The 18468-nt window shown below is 46.2% G+C and overlaps 1 protein-coding gene across 3 annotated transcripts in view; it reads left to right on the top strand.

Moving 5' to 3' along the window:
* IFRD1 (interferon related developmental regulator 1) overlaps positions 1 to 18468 on the top strand; it is a 78561-nt gene that overhangs the window by 20282 nt on the left and 39811 nt on the right. The window contains exon 2 of one of the 3 annotated variants that reach the window (XM_065556589.1): positions 213 to 477. The gene's annotated coding sequence lies outside the window, so the exon portion shown is untranslated. Of the gene's footprint in view, positions 1 to 212; positions 478 to 12959; positions 13372 to 18468 lie in introns of those variants that run through there. The other 2 variants (XM_065556579.1, XM_065556584.1) reach the window with 2 other exon arrangements.

Here is an 18468-nt window from a genome sequence, read left to right as displayed (position 1 = left end):
GCTGGGTTGCCTAGCGGTGAGAGTCAATAATCTCATCACCTAGCAGCGAGAGTCAACCGCCAGGGGTAGGGGTTAGTACTGCTTAAGCATTGCAACTTATTTGCACAATGAAAGGTGTGGCACTTGTGTGATGACATGTTTGTCATGCATTACACATGTATAGCATACAGCAACCTGGTTTTACAATGTGATTTCTCATTTCTATTCCACAGGCCTTGCTGTCTCTAAAATACAGAGGATATAGGTCAATGTAGAAGCCCAGAATAGAGGTATCAGAAGTTAAGCTGTGGATGGTGCTCTTTAGGTAGAATGCCATCAGCAGTGCTCATCCATTGCTTTGCATGGGACAGATTTGCAGGCTTATGCTTATGTTGAGACCTATCATCCCCTTGGACACCTGGCTGCAACCCAAGATGTGTTATCCCCTGAGGATTCCTCCTTTTCATTATCCATCCCACCATTTTCTCTCAGGATCAGGTACTGAGCCTGGATACGTCATACAGATCAAAATTTTATTTCCTTGTGGCTCACAAGTCAGCTTGATTCTGCGAAGTGTCAAATGTCTTCAACTACCATGGAGGTGAGTGGTAGCTCTGGGTGCTCAGAGCACTGCAGGAGGTTTTCAGCACCTTGCAGGATCAGATCCAGTGCAAACCCCTAACTCCCTCTGCTTTGCCACTCAAAAATAAATGTATACAGGAGTGTATAGCATATAGTCTATAGTCATATCTCCCTTATTTTTGGCACAGTGCAGTAATGGTGTACGGGGAGATGTCAGCAAACCAGTAAAGTGACTGAAACCACTATGGCTCATTGCTAAAAGCAGCCAAGTCAGTAGGCTGTAAATTGGCCATGTCCCAGCCTCAGCTTGACCAAGGCAGGAGGGGAGGGGGTTTTGGGTGCCACAGAAGGGGCAGCTTGACTCCGCATCCTTCCTGATAAGAATTGTGTTGAAGTTGCTGATACATACAATTTAGGAGAGCAGGATGTGCCCTCAGGAATGTGTCTAATAGGGTCTCAAGGCTGCAAACTCTGGAAAAACCCACACCTGGTTAATCAATAATCAGAAGGAACCTCTTGCTTGACCATTGAAACTGCTTGCTGGACAAGTTTTCTTTAAGGGACATGTCATTCTATTACTAATGTATAAATAAGGGGGAAAAGTTTGAGGTAGTGGGACTCTTCGGGTCTGGTCTCTCCCTCTGGATACATCTTGTGTTCCCCACCAGCAGCCGCTGTGCCACTCGAGAGCCACACTCAGCTTCGGTAATTATCGAGGCTTGGGCGTGTTTTACTAACCTGTTGTGGACGTGTGTAAGTGCTTGAGACTAAGTAAAGTTTAGCTTTAAGTGAAAGCACTCTTGTGTTGTCCTGTTTGTGCCAGCCATCTATCGATCAGAACGGCTGTGTCTCCCCTGATTTATTTCCTGACACCACCTCGCACAGAGTAAAAGTTACCAAGAGCTTTGGGTTGAAAGAACCCCAGGTAACAATGGGTGCCTCAATTCTTGTAATGGGTTTTAGTTTCAATAAAAAGAAAGGATTGTTATTCTGCCATGTCTGTGTTTCTATAAGGTAAACAGCATGCATTGGTTCCTGTATGAATCTTCATGCACAAAGAGCAAACAAATACTGTCAGTCAGATCGACTATTTTTTAATAAAAAAAGTTGAACATAGAGTGTGTGGGTCTCTTCAGTAGTCTGCACTGAGATTCAAGAACAAAGTAGCCGCTGAACACTGCACACAGCAAGCAAGTGCTTACCAATTTAGAGGGGCAGTACACAGAAAATAAGAGGTAACTGTTTCATAGCTATATACACAACACTATTGTGTAGGGTTACCATTCGTCCGGATTTACCCGGACATGTCCTCCTTTTTGTGCTAAAAATAGCGTCCGGGGGGAATTTGTAAAGCACTCACAATGTCCGGGATTTCCCCCCTCCCCCGGCAGAGCAGAGCGAGCGGCTGGGAGGGCTGCAGTAAAGTCCCGGGCTGGACTCCAGAGCAGCTGTAGAGGAGCCGGATCCGCCCTGCATTCTGAGCAAGTGTATCAGCACAAAGTGCAGCCCTCCCCTTTTGCAACTGGGAGCGGTTTCTGCCATGCAGCGTAGCAAAATGGGAGCGAGAGCACTTCGTGCTGATACAAGGGCAGCTCTCCCCTGCAGCCCGATCCGGCAGCACTGTGCAGGGCCAGGGACCGGGTTTTGTTGTGCTGGGGAGCTTAGCCACGTGTCCGGCTCGGCTCGCACAGAGCCCAACACCCTGTTCTGAGCAGCAGGGTAAGGGGGCCAGGGGGCAGGAAGGTTCTGGAGGGGGCAGTCAAGAAACGGGGGGGGGGCTTTTTGGGGGGAGTGGAGAAAGTTTTGGGCAGTCAGGGTACAGGTAGGGGGTAGGGTCCTGGGGGGCAGCTGGGGGGGGGTCTTAGGAGGGGGCAGTTAGGGGACAAGGAACAGGGAGTCTTAGGTAGGGGGTGGGGTTCTGGAGGGCAGTTAGGAGCAGGGGTCCCAGGAGGGGGCAGTCAGGGGACAAGGAGCGGGGGGGTGGGGGGCTGGGAGTTCTGGGGGGGAGCTGTCAGGGGCCAGGAGTGGGGAGAGGGATCGGAGCAGTCAGGGGACAGGGAGCAGAGGGGTTTAGATGGGTTGGGAGTTCTGGGGGGGGGGCTGTCAGGGGGTGGGGAGTGGTTGGATGGGGCGTGGGAGTCCCAGGGGTCTGTCTGGGGGTGGGGGTGTGTATAAGGGTTGGGGCAGTCAGGGGACAAGAGGCAGGGAGGCTTAGATAGGGAGTGGAGTCCTGGGGGGCAGTTAGGGGCAGGGGTCCCAGGAGGGGGCAGTCAGGGGACAAGGAACAGGGGGAGGGTTGGGGGTTCTGGGGGGGCGGGAAGTGGGAGGGGCAGGGGCGGGGCTAGGGCGGGGCTCCTCCCGTCCTCTTTTTTGCTTGCTGAAATATGGTAACCCTACTATTGTGATGTCCTGCCCCTTTAAATGGTTGGGCCCTCTTTACTCAGTGCAGAACCTCACTCACTTCCTTGTTTCCTGTTTGTTGCCAGAACAATAAAGCCACCCCAACAGATACCAGTGTTTAAATCAGCTCCCTCGTGTCGATCTCCTTCATTGCTGGGTCCAAATAGAACACTGGCAACGAGGATCCTTTATCCCAGGAGTGTCCAATGCTCCACTGAACAACAAGAAGAAACAGTAGGTGAATAATAAAAAAGAAAATAAGTTCATCTAGAAACACAAGGTGGCAGATTGCTGCTTTCACTGTAGAGGCAGCCTGGGTCAGCCAGCAAGAGAGGGGGAGCAGGCAAATAAAAATAAAACAAAGGAGTGGTGGCTGCAATTATTGCTGGAGCTGCTGCAGACAAAGCAGTGAGGGGAAGCAGCCATCTTGGCCTCATCCACTCCAAGAGCAGAGAGCGCCTGTACCCTGCACTGAGTCTACAGCCAGCAGAAGGAGCCCAAGTACAGCCGAAGGAGGGATTCTGCAGTCTGCAGTGTAAGCACACAGTGCAGACAGTCTGCCACGCAGGTAAAAAAGTGCAATCTGAAGAGAGAAGCTGCAAGTCCAGATAGCAAACACAGACACACACAGAGAAGCTTCCCTGTGGAAGAGAAGACACCCAGAAGGGCATAAAGTTCAACAAGAGAGAAGTGAAATAGCAACTTTTGTGGGCAATGCTGGTGAAATCAACAAAAATCGCGAATCTAGAGTGGTGACTGTGATGGGTCTGAAGACATACAGACTGCTGCATGACCTGTTGTTTCCAACTGTGCCTGGAAATTCTGCATTTAATACAGCAATGTAGGAACATTTTTCTCCTACCCCATCCATGATAGCAGAATGATATTGGTTCCAGCAGTGACATCAGGGAAGTGGAAAGTCAGTAGTACAGCTTATTGCTGCTGTAAGGAAGTAGTCAGAGCAATGTCAGTTTGGACAAACATTAAGTGATGCCCGGCATGACCAGTTTTTCTCTAGACTATGCAATGACCAGGTCTGGAAGAAATTATTGACTGTATCAATGCTTATATTCAGGAAGGTTGTTGAAGTAGCAATTGCCATGGATACCACAGAGAAGGATTTTCTGGAATTTATGGGGAACTGAAAAGTTCAGCTCCTGAACTAGAGAGACAGAGGACCACAGGAATATAAAGAATTTCCATGTGGCCATTGTAATGATGCACGCTGAGAAGGATTGCTGGGCATGCCAAGGCATTTGCAGGACACATTGCTGTGACCTGTCATACAGCTCAACAACCAGCAATACAACTGTCCATCCAAGTAGACACCTGTGAAGACTGAACCTAAGAAAGGATGGAAATTGAGAATGCAGAATGTGGAAAAGACAAGAGCTCTAGTGACAGGGATTAAGACTTAGCACCACATATGTTATCAGAAGAAATGACATCTGGGTCACACCCGTGGTCAAGGGAGTTCCTACAAGAATGGAGCTTCATACTGGAGCTGCTGTCTCATTGATATTTGCATCTGCCTATCACCAGACTTTGTCAAAAGTTCCTCTGGAAGAACCCTCCATGCTTTTGAAAACTTATATCAGAGAAAAGTTAGTCCTAAAATTAAACTAGATGGACAGTCAGTTATTTTACCCTTTATGTGAATGTATCCACCATTATTTGAGAGAACTTGGCTTGAGACACTCAAGGTGAATTGGACTGAGATTAAGGCAATCACAAAAGCACCTCCATACATTCAAGAAATACTGGACTGACTCTCCAGAGTTTTTTAAAAAGAACTTGGACAGATGAGCAACATGTCAGTGAAGCTCACTGTTAAGAGTGACAACCAGCCAAAATATTGAAAACCCAGAGTTGTGCCTTATGCTCTGAAGCTTCTGGTGGAAGCTGATTTGGACTGTTTAGTAAACACTGAAGTCTTGTCATCGGTTTCACACAGTGAGTAGACTACACCCATCATACCAGTTACCAAAAAGAGCGGCTTTGTCCAAATTTGCGGAGATTTCAGAGTGAAACTGAATCAAGCTTTATAGGCAAACCAGTATCCACTACCTCATACTGAGAATTTGTTTGTTATTCTTAGTGGAAGACAGTACTTGAGTAAATTGCCCAATGCATACCTACTATTGAAGACTGGTCTGGCATCTCACAAATATCTCACAATCAACATGCAAAAAGGCTTATTTTGCTATTCCTGGTTGCCTTTCGGTATCACATCAGCACCAACCCTGGTCCAGAAGGCCATGGATGAGATTCTGAAGGAACTGACTGGAGTTCGATGCTATTTGGATGACATCCTAGTTACAGGAAAGGATCAAAAAGATCAACTTCAAAATTTGGATGCTGTCGTGCAGCGTTGACTGAGAGCACATCATGACAAATGTGAGTTTTTCAAGCCATCATCTGAATACGACAGAGAAGGAAAAGGCAATTCTTCAAATGCTACTGCCAGCAAACATGTCACAGTTACTTTCATTCTTAGGACTACTTAACTGGTACGGTAAATTTCTGGTAACAGTATTGGTGCTTTTACACGAACTGTTACAAGAAAAAAATGGAAATGGACTAAAGAACGTGAGTGTGCATTTAAGGAAGCAAAGAAAATGTTGACATCAGCTGAAGTTCTTATGCACTTCAGTGCCTTGCTACCATTGCAATTGGCTTATGATGTTTCACCATTTGGAGTGAATGCAGCTCTTTCCCATATTTTTTCCTGATGGCATGGAGAAACCAATTGCCTCGGGGGTGGTGGGCCCGGGACAACCCCCCGTCCACTCCATGCCCCGCCCCCACTCCACCCCTTCTGCCCAGCTCCCACCCCCAGCCCACCTCTTTCCGCTCCTGCCCCACCTCTTTCCGGCTTCCGGCCCCTCCCCTGAGCGATGCCAGGAGCCAGCAGGGTGGACCGGAGCGGGCTGGGGTCGCTGCTGCCGCTTCCCGCTGGCAAGTATGGGCCGGATCCCTGCTGCCGGCACCAGGCCCCCCACTAAGCCCTGAGCCAGCCTGGCCCCCTGCACTCTAACCCCACACCCCATGGCCGGCCTAACACACACACAGAGCCGTCCCCAGGGTACAGTGATTCGGGGCGGCTGCTGCAGGGCCCCCCAAAGCGTGGGACCTGGGGTGGCTGCCCCGATTCGCCAGACCCTAGAGATGGCTCTGCTGATGGATCATTGCCCATTAATTTACATTTTTGGACCAAAACATTGAATTCTTTATCTGCTGCTCATATGCAATGATGGGCATTGCTACTTTCAGCTTTCCTGTGCTATTTAATTCCATAAAGGACTCAGTATGGCAATGTTGATGGGCTGTCACATCTGCCAAGCCCAAGCTCCCATCAACTCAAAGAAGCGATGACGTGTTACCCACCACTAGAACAGACATCAACAAAGAAACTGTTTTATGGATTGGACATGCTACATGCTGATTTTGCCTCATGAGTAGCCAAATCCCAAGCTATGCAAACTGATCAATGATGTAAGACTCATTATCGTTCTTTTCAAGTAGGAGACTTCGTGTGGATTCACAACTATGGTTATGGAGTGAAATAGGTACCTGGAGAACTTGTAAAATGCACAGGACCTGTCATTCTTGGTAAAACTATCCAATGGTACTTTATGGAAACGACTTATGGACGAGTTGTAGCCTCAGCAAGTACCAGCATCTGGGAATGTTCCAGTAGGATTTTCTGTTCCTCCAATGGAATCTCTTCCTGTTACAACTCCTAATTTGAATGACTTGTTGGAATAAATGTTGGTACTAGATCCAGTTAATTCCTTACCACTGACTGTTCCTGGTTCACCTGACAATGCTGTACCACCATCACCACATGATCCCAAGAGGGTATGAAAACAAGTAGTGTGCCCGTATTTATACATTATTAGCTAGTAAGTTAGCTAGTGGGACAGAATAATCCCTTGCAACTTGAAAGTCTGCAGTAGTCTACCTACAGTTTTTAGTTAAATTATGTAGTGTTTTATGTTAGCCATGCAAACAACAACACATACATATGTGGAAAGTATTTTAAAGTAAGGTGGAGGAATGTGATGTCTTGCCCTTCTAAATGGTTGGGAACTCTGTATTCAGTGCAAAGCATTACTTCTGTATGTTGCCAGAACATTAAAGATACATAGCAGATAGCCATGTTTAAATCAGTTCCTCTTGTGTCTATTTCCTTCACTGCTGGGTCCAAATATTACTACTATGTTTTGCATAGTAACTATTTTTTTCTAAAATGTTAAAGGTGTTGTATATATTGACTATTGGCAGCTAAAAACACCCAGCTGCAATTTATAAATAATATGAAAGGCTAGCCCCTTCCCCCCCACCTCCACCCTCCATTGAATAAAATATTTTCAGCTGACTTTCAAGAGAAGTTCAAAGCCAGATCTACTGAAAGGACTACTCATATAAATAACAATAGGGCTCTTCAAATGTCACAGTTGGTCAAATCATAAAATAAGCACATCATAGCGTGTCAGGAACAAACTGGCTCACATGTTTAGTTTAGGAGCAATTAAACCAGCTTTATTCTTCTCAGAACTCAGAGGTCCTGATTCTGATCTCAGTTACACTGGTGTTATTTAGAAGTAACACCTCTGAAGTCAATGGAGTTACTCTCAATGTAGAATATGATTGTCTTTTGGGGCTTGTATATAATAATTACCTACACTACTTTTTTGGGACCTGGTATTAAAATTGTCTAATCTACTTTAACACCACCATTAACAATCTGGTTTAAATCTGCTCCACATGGTCTGATTTCCTTACAGAGTTTCCGTGAATTAGAAATGTTAGTCCCATTGCCATATGCCAACTAAGCATAATTGTCACATCTATGTCATCGTTGTTATTGTGGGTAGTACCGATACAACAGAATACATTGAAAGATTAGATTCTCTGACATCCCTACAGTAGGAATTGGAATATTACACTGAACAAGGCACACTACTTGACATCTTAAATACAAATTAAAAAAAAATAAATCATTCATGTGAAGTTTTACCAATTGAGTGATTCTTCCACAGCAAAATTCAGACCTGGCTTAAATGAACAAAAACTCATACCTCTCAACCTGCCAAGGCTCAAAATGAGGTATAATGTCGTGGGGCAAGTATATCCTGTCCCCGTTTTGGGGCAGGGTAGGGGCATTGCAACCCCGCGAGTAAGCATGGTGGGCTATCCTCTGCTTCTGTGTAGCAGGGGCCTAGTGGCCAAAGTCTCTATAAAACCGCCCTTGCTTTCAGGGTGGTGTGGCCCAATGGCCAGAGTCAAAATGGCTGTCCTTGCTTCTAGGGCTGTGTGGCCTAGCAGATAGAGTCAATATGGTTGCTCTTGCCTTCAGGGCTATGTGGCCGAATGGCCAGAGTCAATATGGCGACCCTTGCCTGCAGGGCTATGTGGCATAGTGCAGGGGTGGGCAAACTACGGCCCACGGGCCGCATCCGGCCCGCCAGCTGTTTTAATGTGGCCCTTGAGCTCCTGCCGGGGTCTGGGGCTTGCCCTGCTCCGGCGCTCCAGCCGGGGAGCAGGGGCACGGGCTGCTCCACGTGGCTCCCAGAAGCAGCGGCATGGCCCCCCTCCGGCTCCTACGTGTAGGGGCAGCCAGGGGCTCTGCTCCACAGACTGCACGTCAAGCACTGTCCCCACAGCTCCCATTGGCCGGGAACCATGGCCAATGGGAGCTGCAGGGGCGGCGCCTGCAGACGGGGTGGTGTGCAGCAGAGTCGCCTGGCCACGCTTCCAGGTAGGAGCCGGAGAGAGGACATGCCGCTGCTTCCGGGAGCCACTTGAGGGAAGCGCAGCCCAGAGCCTGCACCCCTGAGCCACCCCCCTCCCCAACCTCCTGCTCCAGCCCTGATCCCCCTCCCACCCTCTGAACCCCTCGGTCCCAGCCCAGAGCACCCTTTTGCACTCCAAACCTCTCATCTCCAACCCCACCCCAGAGCACGCACCCCCAGCCAGAGCCCTCACCCCTGCCATGCCCCAACCCTCTGCCCCAGCCCTCATCCCCCTCCCGCCCTCCAAACTCCTCTGTCTCAGCCCAGAGCACCCTCCTACACCCCAAGCCCCTCATCCCCAGCCGGAGCCCTCACGCCCCCTGCATCTCACCCTCCCTACCCCAGCTCGGAGCCCCCCCCCCGCACCCTGAACTCCTAATTTCTGGCCCCACCCCAGAGCCTGAACCCACAGCCAGAGCCCTCATCCCCTCCTGCACCCCACCCTCAATTTTGTGAGCATTCATGGCCCACCATACAATTTCCATAACCAGATGTGGCCCTGGGGCCAAAAAGTTTGCCCACCCCTGGCCTAGTGGCTAGAGTCAATATTGTTACCCTTGCCTTCAGGACTGTGTACTCAAGCCGCCAGAGTCAATATGGTTGCACTTGCCTTTAGGGCAAATATAAAGAACCCAAAATGTATTTTTTTTTAAATCTCATAATTCTAACTCCAATATTATGACCTTTTGGGATCTGATTCATGATTTTTGAATGGTTGGAGTTCACAATATGACGATGCAAGTCCACAAGACATTTTAGGAACAGTGCAAAGTCTTTTAAATGTACTTCAATCCAACTTTTCTGTGTTTTGACCATATGTGGACTTTTCGCAAAGGGTTCTCTGTTCTTTGCAAACAATTCTCGTCTCAGACCTGACAAACTCGCTGTACCAAACACATATCTTGCAGAGCATTTATTCCTAAGGGGTAACATGTAAGGTATCTAACAGAAATCTTGTAATTTACCAAGACTCATAATCATTGTGAGAGGTATGTACATGTAATATTTAAGGAATACTGTAGCTATATTGAAAATATGTTTTATGGTCTTGGAGTTAAAGTTAGTCACCAGGGGGGATAATATGTCACGGTGATGGCCCATTCAAGCCAGAAGGAGTTGTAATCCCACACTGGCTAGCCAGTGAAATAATGCAAGGCTCAACTGTCTAGCTTTGCTGCATCTCAAGACTATCCACGGAAAACCATCAGAGACAACTGAAAACTGTCAAAATCAGTTGGAGGTAAAAAAGGAACATCACGACGCCCTGTCTCTGAAAAGAGACAAAAAATTGTTTCAGTATAATTCAAAGGGAGGACGGGCGTTCTGTATCTTTTTACTGGGGAAACATCTTGTGGAGCGTGGTGTATGTGTGTGTGTTTTCCTTAAAGTTTGGATCCTGGTTCCTGTGAAGCCAGCCAGCTTTGCAACAGACTGAATGTTGGGGGGGGGGAAACCTACTTTATTAGATAGGCAGTGTAGACCCTAGTTAGCTTTTTGTGATTTTATTTTATATTGTAACCATTTGTTTGCATTTCTCTCTCACCTGTTTCTAGTTTAATCTTTATTCTTTCTTAAATAAACCTACTTTTGTTTTATTATAAGTACTCACAAGTGCTGTGTGTTATATAGGAGCAGTGATTTAAGGTAAAACTAGTAAACTCAGGAACACTGCTCCTTTTGAGGGTGGAAGTTCAGGAATTTCTGTGAGTAGCCAGTGTCAGGGGCTGGATATCACAGGGGAATTCTTTAAAGGGACTTGGGATCTGGGGTGTACCTGTTGTTAACCTGCAAGGTGAAGACAGGGCTGGCATAGCACAGAGGAGAGTGTGTGAGTGCTGAGAGGCTAATGGTGTTAGGGAGCAAACACCCAGTTACCACAAGCAAGACTCCCTCATGCTGGAGGCGGGGTAACAAAGTGACTCACAGTCCTGGGTACCCCAAGACCATCACACCATTTTCCTCAATTAACTCCTTCATCAGAAACAAATGAAGATGTCCCTAGAAATGACACATACCTTTTGTTGCATTTGCCTTCCTTGGAAATATATTAGACATGCCTAACTGCCAAGTTCTGTGTAGCTCATCAAGTGATGTTACGTGCGGGGGGTGAGTGGGTTTTCTCAGTAAGGGCAATGGGATGAGGAGCAAGCAGCAGCTTTCTGTTGAGCTATACGGACACAGTATGGGTAATTGTTTTGTGTGGGTTTGGGTCCTGGCGCTCCCTATGTTATGTTTTTGGTTCCATCTTTCTATGCCATTCCCCAGTGCGCTCATTTGAATACCTATGTGCACAATGTGATAGGCAAAGCTTCAGTTTGAGGCACCCACTGGCGTGTTTGATACTCTTACTGTGAAATATTTCTGCCCCACTTCCTTAATCCTAGTTTCCTAACTTTTAAGATTTGCTGGTTATTGGCTTCATTACACTGAGTGGAGGGAAATGAAGGAGAGGACAAAGGGTAGGAAAGGCCTCTGAACCTGTGAAATAGAGCCAACATGTAGTTCTTCTCCATAGCTTCTTTCTACCTCAAAAAAAGTGTGTGATGCACAGCTCTTGGGGAGATGGCAAATGGATCTGGGATGTCAGAGAGGATGGGGAAGCCAGGCAACAACAGTTAGGAGCAGGCTCTCCTTGTGGATGACCCAGAATACGAAGAGTTGGAGCCTAATCTCCCTGGCCACCTCCTTGGACTCCTTTTTGCTGCTACAAATACCTTCAGATGGAAGGAAGGATTATCAAGTTCCCCACAACTGTAAAGACCCTGAAATTTCAACTTACGCTTCCATTGCCAGTGGATTTTACCAAGGGAGAGGAACATGTATTTATTGAACAGAAAAGAGCAAAACTATTAGGAAAAATAGTTTTATTTTCAAGTCTCTAAGAATATTTCAGACTTAAAAGATCCCCACAAAACCAAAAACATTTACTACTAAATATGTTTTTGAAAGTTTCTTATTAGTAGAATAATGTAAACCTAACAACCAGGGAGGTCCCTGAAACAGGTTTGTTGCACTGGGATGATTTGTAATAGCCATTATAATTTTTAAGTAACAGCCATTGTTGTTTTTCTAAAAACATGGAATTACCTAAAATTGACCTCTGTGTTAGTAATTTAAAACAAAGGGTGTATTTCAAATAGTATCAAAACCAGCCTTTAAGCAACAGACTGATGTAGAAATTCTTATACTGCTTAAAGATACAGTCCTGCAATTCTCTTTGACTTCAGTAGTTGTTGCATGTGTCTAGCTGAAAGCAGAACTGGCTCCTGTGACTTCACTGTACATATGAGGAGAGACAGGAAATGTGCTATGCAGGGGTGGGCCAATCCTGGAATTAGCGCCCAATCCCAAGTAAACCATGCTGGTATCTGCAGGGCTGCGGAGGAAGAAACTGTCCCCCTCTAGCCATGGAGTTGCAATTGAGCCTCTCTATGGCTGCTACTGAAGCCTCAGGTCTGTAGTAACCCTCTGCGCCTGGTGTGATCCACAGCCACAGGGGAGGACAGCCACTGGATCTGCAGTCATGGAATTTCCCTCTCTACAAACTCCCTCTGAATGCTGGGGGTGTGACAACACCTCCTGGCTTGAAGTGGTTTCCATCATATACAGGGTTTACAGTTTGGTTCAATGGCTTTCAGCACCTCCCCTATAAAGATTGTTCCAGCACCATTGTGGGCAGGGAGATCTCCAAGCTCATCAGCGTTGTATCTACATCAGGACCACAGTGAATCTGCTAGGCAAGGGCCCTCCACAGCTCTGGTCAGAGCATGATTTGGCCCATATGCAGTTGTGTATTCAAACTGTAGTAACCTGTCAGGCAGTCTGCCACACTGAATTCTATTTCTCACAGACAGGGCTGGCACACAGGCAGTGAAAAAAGCCAAATTTCTCAATGCAAAAAATATGCAGTGCAAGGCATTCCCACTGCTTCAGCATATGCCAGCTAGACATTTATGGACATGTGTAACCAAGGGAGTTTGGCAGATGAAATCAAGTATAAATTCTAAGAACATTTAGAGGTAATAAGGTGGCTTTGGGAGGAGAAACTACAATAAGTTGCACACAGAAACAAACACAGTTGGCTTGTATTTGCTTGCATCATGAGAAGGAAAATCTAGAATAACACCTCTCTGATTTACAACCATTCAGTACACTGTACCAGGCAGGGCCACTAGAATTGTGAACATAGAGCAGTAGGTTAGATCCGCAGCTGGAGTAAATGGGACAGCTCCATTTACTTCAACAGAGCTGTGCCGGTTAACACCAGCTCAGCATCCTGGCCTGCAGCATACTGAAATGCAAATGACTTCAGCTTTTGTCTGTTCGTTCCAGTCACTGGCATTAGCAGAGGTGGAGAAGATTGAAGTGGCAAGCCATGAGTGAAATTAGAGTAGTGTGTATGCGGAAGAGAGTTCAGGCTGACTGAAAGTTTCTTTCATAAATAAGAACCTTTCTAACTCCTGCTTAATAAGTCTATTTCTTTATATGCTATTTATGTTGTACTAGCTATTTATAAGAGATCTCTTTAAATACACTTTGCAGTCAGAACACATATATGTTATTTGAAGACTGATGGCTGTTTGTTAAGGCTCTGAAGCTGCAAGGACACACTGTGAGTAACTGTTGCTGTGAGGGTTTCATTGGAACATGTAAAATGGCTGCCTCTTAAAGTATTTGTTTTAAATGGGATTACATAGTATATTTAATGGATAAAATAATTCTCTGGCTGCCCTGTTTTATTTGTGTTCAATTCAGAGTTGTTTAGCTAAGAAGGCCCATAGATGCCTGAGATATATATGTGGAACTAGTGACAGCGAATTGAATTTCATATTTTTTGGAATGGAAAATTACTTTTTGCCCATGGACAGTGCCAGTGTATGTACTGGCCATGTCTGGGAGAAGCAGAGTGCAGTGTGTTACTGCACCCTATTGGTCTGCCTCATTATAGAATCCCAAAGTGCATTACAATACAATTTCGTTTTTATATTGATTCTGTCATTTGAACACACTATCAGAAGATACTGTGCGAAGAAAGGCAGAAAAGAGAGCAGACACTTTGTAGACACTCATGTTCTTACTAAATGAATGTGACAAATACAGACGGGATGGATAAAATAGAAAAAGCTGAAGCTTAAAGGCAGAAAAGATGCAAATACCTGTACTTACTAGCTTGTTACAATGGGTGTGGGGGGGAGGTGAGAAGTCAATGGAACAATACAGTAATGAGTAAGGCAAAATGAATGGGAGTTTTGTGCCAGTCACAGACTGATGCAAAAAGAAGAATTTAATTCAAGGGAGAGAAGTTACTCATTAGCTTGGTTGGGGAGCAGTTGAGGATGAGAGACAGAAGAGGGGCTTCCTCCAAATGAACAGGGCAGGTTGAGCAGGCAAGGCGGTATTTGGAGATGGGGTCAGAGAAATGTGATAGGGTAAGTTCAGAAAAATCAAGAGGGCAGTTTTGGAACTCATGTCAGAGATGTCTGGGAAACCAGTGAAGGATGAGGCTGACATGGTCCACTTCCCTCAGATGAGGGTAGCCTGACCACAGCCTTCTGGACTCACTTTAATTTAGAGACTAGGGATTAAGAAGGCCACAAGACAAGACTAAAGTAAGGATAAATTCTGGAAATAGCCTGAGGCTGGTGACATACACATTTACTGAGCAAGCAGATGGGGGAGGAGTCAGAGCATGCAGCAACAGGCAGGGCCGGCTCTGGCTTTTTTGCCGCCCCAGGCAAAAAAAAGCCGCCGGCTGCCCCCCCCCCCGCCCTGCGGGGGGGGGGGGGGGGGGGGAAGGGCGGCTGGAGCCCTGGGAGGAGGGCGGCGAGCCCCGGCGGGGGCTCCGCTCTCCCCCCGGCGGCCAGAGCGCAGGGGGCAGGGCGGCGAGAGGGCGGCAAGCCCCAGCCAGGGCTCGCCGCTCTCCCCCTGCGGCCGGGGGGAGGGCGCCGGGGAGAAGGGCGGCCAGAGCGCCGGGGGTAGGGCGGCGAGCCCAGCCGTGGCCCCGCTCTCCCCGGGGGCCGGAGCGCCGCGCAGCCCCCCTCCAGGTGCCGCCACAAGCACAAGCTTGGTGGGCTGGTGCCTGGAGCCGGCCCTGGCAACAGGGTCACACCAAGATGTTGGTCTTGAGAACAAAGTAAAAATCTGAGCTAAGGAGATGGATAGCAGAGTCAGACATCATGTAATTTTTTTTTTTTAAACCAGGAGGGAGACTTAGGCCAGTTCCTCAGCTAGTGTATTTCAGCATGGCTCTGTTCACTTCAGTGCAGCTCTACCAATTATCCTAGCAGAGGCTATGCCCTTACATCTTAAACCATTAGGAGGCATTTATGGTATAGCCAAGCATTGTGTAGAGAATATTTCCTACCTTTGCCAATAAATTCAATAAAGCTATATTATAAGCTGTTGATATTGGAAGAAATAACTCACTAACTGTGAGTTACATTAGGCTTTAACTGTACCTGCATATATCAGGTTATATTTAAGGCTTCTTCCTAAATCTTGTTCTGATTGGTATCTCTGCTCTGCTGCCACCTGCCCTTTAGGGATTCCACCATCATTCCTGAGATTAACAGATGACTGAGGCTTCCCTGTTTTTGGCACTAAGGTGTGGAATTCATTCCCCTGTTCCTCTCACTCAGCTCGCCCCTTCCCATATTTAAAAATCTACTGAAGACACTCTTGTTTTACGTTAGCCTCTGTTTTAATCAATGTTGGTCTGAGTGTACGACCCTTACCCTCAATAACCACTAGTTTTTGGTTCTGATTCAACAAAGATCTGGTGCCTTAATGATGACGCTTTGTTATTTGCAATTTAAAAAAATATTTGGTTCCTAGCATGTCTCTTTGACACCATTTTAAAAGGTGCTGATTGTTATATTTTAACTATTCTGTACCTTAACTTTGTCGGGGGGGCGGGGGGAGGATGAGACTTTCACTATAGAAATATGGTTAGTTTATTGTACTTTAAACATATGTTTCAGCTGAGTGGCTATCAAACAATCCTGTCTCCACTGAAATCTTGATTGAAATAAAAACTGGTGAACAGTATAAAATAGCTTATATAGGTCTGAACTCACTGAGTTTAACAGTGGGGTGGAGAACACTCTACTGACTGCTGCACGTAATTTGGTGTGATATGGCAAAGCTGTTAATCCACGTCGGAGAGCAATGCAGAACTGAATTACTTCTAAGAGAGAGGAGTGGGGTTGGGAAGGAGACTGTCTGACGGTCAGAGTTTCTGTGATTACACTGGTGATGCAGCGGATGTGTCAGCTGTCCTGGAGCAGCTTTCACACTAGCTAACACATTCTATATTAATGATTATTATTTACAGTTTGGTAAATGCCGGCAGAGGGCTCAGCATTGCACATAAAGGAAGGTGCAATCCCTGCTCCAAGAAATTTACAGTCCAGTGACTATCTTCCATGGAGTACAATGGCCTTTCCCACCTCTTATTTTCTCTTGCACATGTATATCCATAGTTCCCCACAGGAGGCTGTCTCATCCCATCAACTGTGTGCCACACAGAGAAGCAGAAGGTTGATGTTGCACCGAATAGAACACAAGCTGCACATGGACCCCCAGCTAGGGTGACTTGCTAGCAAGTGTGAAAAATCAGGACACTTTTTTTGGATGGGCGGTGGTGTGTGTGTGTGTGTGTGTGTGTAATAGGTGTCTATATAAGACAAAGCCCCTAATATCAGGACGGTCCTGATAATATTGGGACATCTGATCACCCTAACCCTAGCACTGGCATGATGCCCCTCCAAGTGTAGGTCCTTTTGTGGCATTGCGCCACCTGTGAGCACGGGGGGCATTAAGAATGTAATATGTGAAGAAAATGGTCATGTCAGTAAGGGCACAGTTGTGCCCTTATATTCAGCCCCTACTGCATGTGCATAGGGAGAGGACAAAATCAGTACAAGTTACAACAGCCTCTGGCAGCTTTAACCTATGCTGCTGGAAAGTGTATGTATCAGAGCACCCAAGGAAAATGCATATACAAAGTGCAGGCTGCAGTGCCAGAAACCAAGAGAACAGCAGCTGCGAAAATGAGCACTAACAGAAAGCACCTAGATACCATGGTGATGGACATTATAGAAACACCCTAGATCAATAGATAGAGACATGGAGGAATGATGGGATAATGCTTGTGAACATTTCAGTGCAATTTTCTGCACATTTCTCTCTGCCTTACACAGTTCTGCACACTCGCGGGGCAGAGAGGGGACAGGCTTCGCACGTGTGCTGTCACAGTTAAGTTTATCTGAGGGGGATTCCTTGACAAATCATTTGTGCTCATGATCAGAACTGACTATGACAGCTCCCTCCACCTTTCATTATTAAGAGCCAAAAACGATTTTACTTATTCAAGCACTACAAGGCAGCTCAAGGCAGTGCATCACTCAGTCCTGCATGGGACTCATAGATAGAAGATGACATGGGACTTTTCCTCTAGGGGCTTAAGGTTGTCACAATGCAGTATTTGAATTCTAAGCCTATACATTTTGAAACCTACAACAAGAAATGCAACAGATGCCAGACAGTTAGATGGCTGGATAGCTAACCCTTAGTTCAACCTTCTTCTGTTATCTCTTTCTGTCACTGCATGTCACTCAACAGTGGCATTTACTGAGTTCAGATGAAATATATTCATAGCACAATGCAAGGTAGATATACAGGGAAGGGGTTTGTTATGCTTATAAGGTGAAAAAATAGAGCTTTCATGAAAATGCATGTGATCTAAACTCCCCAGCTCCAGCGTCCTGTCCAGGGCCCTGATTTTAGTCCTCAGCCATATTCTCCATTGTCTGCAGAATGTATCATGGGGCAGATCTGGACAATGACTGTGCAGACTGAAGGAGACCTTTATGCAAAGGGAGCAGCCATTATACATCAAGTAACATGTTACAAGCAGCCTTCAGCACAGGAACCTATACCACTGAGGGTGGGAATGTTGGTTCAGGAGCAAGGTTATCTTCTACTCTTTTTGAAAAGGACCACAGGGACTTCCACTTGAACAGCTATCATAGGCAGGCATCTGTTGTCTTTCCTGCAGGATGGTATTCACAATATTAGCTCAACATAGTATATTCTGAGCCTCTGAAAATAGTGTTACTATAGTCTATTTTCAGTGTTTCACATTTACTAGTCCTGCTTAGATATTCCATATTTGTGTTCTGTCCGGTGTGAGCTAACCTAGAGCTTCTTGCCCCTCCTGTGACATATGGGTTGTATCAATCATCTAGCCTGGCATTCACACTCAGAGGACAGAAATATAACTACATTAAACTGACACATTATTTTAAAATTTCTCTTTTCCCCCAGGCACGGAATAAAAGGCTATATTTCAATCACTCCATCTTGCTCCATTCCACTCTGGAGATGTGATTATCGCCTGATGAACACAACCTATCTTGCTTTATTATTTCATGATTAGTATTAACACCATCTCAGTGCAGTCAAACAGCATGTGACCTTCTGTCATTAGCGTGCATATTTGCAGGGAATTCTGGACAGATCCAAGTAGCTTTACGAATTCAGGTTTTGTCTCACTGCATCACATTTATATTTTAAAACTCCAGCAGAGTCATCAGAATGACTAAACATGTCACATGCAGAATCTGTCATTGCTCAGAGACTATACCATTTGCTTGACAGTACAGTTTTGTTTATGTCCTGTCACTTTGATAGCTAGTGAGGGGCATGC

This window comes from Chrysemys picta, chromosome 1 (assembly GCF_011386835.1).
Source record: "Chrysemys picta bellii isolate R12L10 chromosome 1, ASM1138683v2, whole genome shotgun sequence".
Lineage (NCBI taxonomy): Eukaryota > Metazoa > Chordata > Testudines > Emydidae > Chrysemys > Chrysemys picta.
Note: the sequence above shows the minus strand (reverse complement) of the source record. Positions and strands in the feature narration are given on the sequence as shown.